The sequence below is a fragment of the Corvus cornix genome, chromosome 2, assembly GCF_000738735.6.
Source record: "Corvus cornix cornix isolate S_Up_H32 chromosome 2, ASM73873v5, whole genome shotgun sequence".
Lineage (NCBI taxonomy): Eukaryota > Metazoa > Chordata > Aves > Passeriformes > Corvidae > Corvus > Corvus cornix.
Genome location: NC_046333.1, coordinates 146,321,634 through 146,324,552, shown reverse-complemented (window position 1 = coordinate 146,324,552; position 2,919 = coordinate 146,321,634). Strand labels below are relative to the sequence as shown.

The following is a 2,919-nucleotide window of genomic DNA, read 5'->3' as shown; positions in this document are numbered from 1 at the left end:
CTGTCAGAGGCTTCTTGCAGGGGAGGATTCCAGCTCCAGAAAGTGATTCCCATTTCTTTTATTTTTAGCATCAAGATGTCTTTTATTCTGGCTGAAGGACAAAATCCGTTTTCACAGAGTCTGCTTGAACAGCAGAAATGAGTGGCTATTAAAAGAAGGCTTACTGTAAAATAGGATAATAACCTAGTTATTTTGCATTTCTAAGTCATTCTTGAATTGATATTTCCTTTCCTACAATGTACACCAATTAAAAGCCACTGAGCAGTAAAAAAAGCAGTCTGTGCAATAATCTGACAAAGAATCATGAGCTGTGAAATGAAAGAATTATTTTGTTGCATTAATGCGAGAAACCATAGCAAATTCTTACAAAGCAGACTTTGTCCCAGACTATTGCTACAAATGTCTTTTAAGTCTTGTAAATATCTTGTATATTTTAATGCCTTTTATGTACAAATAAACATAGGTGACACATTAGGTTTCAAGGACAGCTTCTCTTCTTGCCTGTCTCCCCAATGCTCCTTGAATGTCCTTCATATTTCTACTTGTGCACAGGTACAGGGACTGTGCAAGGGTCTCTTATCCCTGACGCATTAGATCTGATTATCGACAATACATAAATATTCCTCTAGAAAAGTGGGGGATTTTCTTTGGAGGACAAAACATTGACTAGGAATGAGGGTAGCAGGATATTCTCTATTAATTCCTAATAGTTAGGAATTATGCATTTCAGTGCCCCTGAGGTTAATGGGAAGTTCGGGACAACCCTCGGTCAAGCTGTTTAGCAAATATCATCAAAACCCAGCCGCAAGTGCACTGCAGATTTGGATGCAAGAATGGAAGAGGACAGATGAAGCTTGTAAACAGACAAGGCACTCATTATGCTAACTTGATTGTAGCTAATTAAAAAGGGATATTAGCTGATTGGATTACAGGGGATGGAGCAGAATGACCCTTTGTTCATGCCTATGCTTGCATCAGTAGGATTCTCTGCTCTGTCCAAGAGTGTGTCTGCATTATCCTCATTCTCATTTCTTCTCGCCTGCTTTCAGGGACAGATGCTCCCACGCAGTCTGCTATCCCGAGCAGCATGCCAAGCTCCCCAATAGCTGCTGTGCCAGGCTAGCTGCTGCTCTTGTTGCTGTGCTGTCAGGCCGTGGCAGGGAGAAGCTGCCACAGTGCTGTTGTGCTCTCTGGCTGTCTCCGTGGGTGTGCAGAGCTGCCTGCTCTGATCTGAGCTTGGAAGAGAGAATCAGGAAACCACATCCAGCACCTTTCAACACCATGCTAAGCAGGGCCCTTATTTCTTCCATGTTGTTTGACATCCTCATTTTCCATAAACAGAATCTTTTGCCACATCCCTGGCAGTGTTCAAGACCAGGCTGGATGGGGATTTGATAAAGCTGGTCTGGTGGAAGGTGTCCCTGCCCATGGCAGGGGTTTGGAACTGGGTGGTCTTTAGGGTGCCTTCCAACCCAAACCATTCTGTCATTCTGTGAAGTTTCTTGTGCAAACTTTATAGAATAATTAGATGGAAGTATTGTACAACTACCAGATGTGAGACAATACAGATACTTACTGTCATTCAAGTTAGAAAAGAGGCAATAGCAGAATATGGATTTTGGAACTAAATATGACAAAGGTTAAAACAAAGCCTGACATTCCTGTCTTAGTTCTTCCTACAAAATAACAGGATACCATTGCATAATCTTTTTAGTTCTCAATCTGAGAAAAAGCAGCTCTTAGAAATGCAGTCTTGGCTGTGTACAAATTCTTTTGCCTTTGGTAAGACTGAGGTTGGTATGACTTGCCATGGTTGTCTCCTGTTTTAAATTCAGAGCAGAATGGCAGACAGACAGACCTGCCAGAGCAGGCAGCAATGTTAAGAAGCCTGAAGAGAGACTTGTATATGCACTGGGCAAGGAGAGAGGAGTGTGAAGTCTTTCTCTGCAAAGAGATGAGCCAAGCGAGACTACTTCCAGATTTTCTAGCTGTCCGTGCCCCTCCCCTTCTGTTAAGAAGGCAGACATCGAATCACAGTGTTGACACTAGAGGCTGTTCAGTTCAATGATCATTTGGAAACAGGGTGACCACCAGAATTACAGAGAAGGAAAGAGGAACGATAATGAAAAAACTTAGCACAGCTTATTTATTGAGGAACCGCATTTCTTGGAGTTGGAACCACGCTATGGCTGATTCACTGTGCATAATTGATTGTTAAAAGCATTATTTTTACCCCATTTGCTGTCTCTGTCCATTAAAGTCACAGAACATTAGTTCAGATCTCATCTGCCCTGTCTTTGGCCCTTTTGATAAGTCAGTCCCCAATCTGCACAGCTCATTTAGGCTCATGGAATAACCATGGAAAAAGGCCAGTGCTTTGAGAGGGCTGTGATCTCAGGACAGGTGTCTACACCTGACATGTTGAACATATCCTCTTCTGGAGAGGCCTTTCTCCATAAGCTGCAATTAATGGCATACAAGGACACATTTAGATATCCAGGGTAAATCTTCCTGACACAATCTTTAGGTATTTATGATCTGTTTCAAAGATTTAATTGAGGCTTTTGTTATAGTCAAGGCAAGTAAAGTGTGCCAGTGATCTGAGCTCTTCTTGAGATCATCTCAGCCTCTATGAAGATTATTCACATAACTCATAGTTTGTAGCAATAATAAGGATCATTTGTTGAATCTCATCCTAAATTCCATTGAAGACCCTGCTTAGGTCTCTGTTGACTACAAGGAAGCCTTTGGGGACTTGCCCAGATACAGACATTCCCAGTTATAGATCTTCTTGTGAAATAAAAGAAATGCTATCTCACAATTGATCTGAAGTTTCTTATCAAGAAAACTGTTAATCATCCATTAGGGAAAAAGTTTGGATTGCCATTTTCCCTTTGAGAGGTAGAATAGTTGTAAGTG

General features: G+C 41.6%; 2 protein-coding genes across 5 annotated transcripts in view; both read left to right on the top strand.

The window, feature by feature from the left end:
- KCNQ3 (potassium voltage-gated channel subfamily Q member 3) overlaps positions 1–2,919 on the top strand; it is a 203,934-nt gene that overhangs the window by 82,292 nt on the left and 118,723 nt on the right. The gene's annotated exons all lie outside the window — the stretch shown is intronic.
- Positions 1–2,919, top strand: part of DNAAF11 (dynein axonemal assembly factor 11) — a 255,970-nt gene that overhangs the window by 170,808 nt on the left and 82,243 nt on the right. The gene's annotated exons all lie outside the window — the stretch shown is intronic.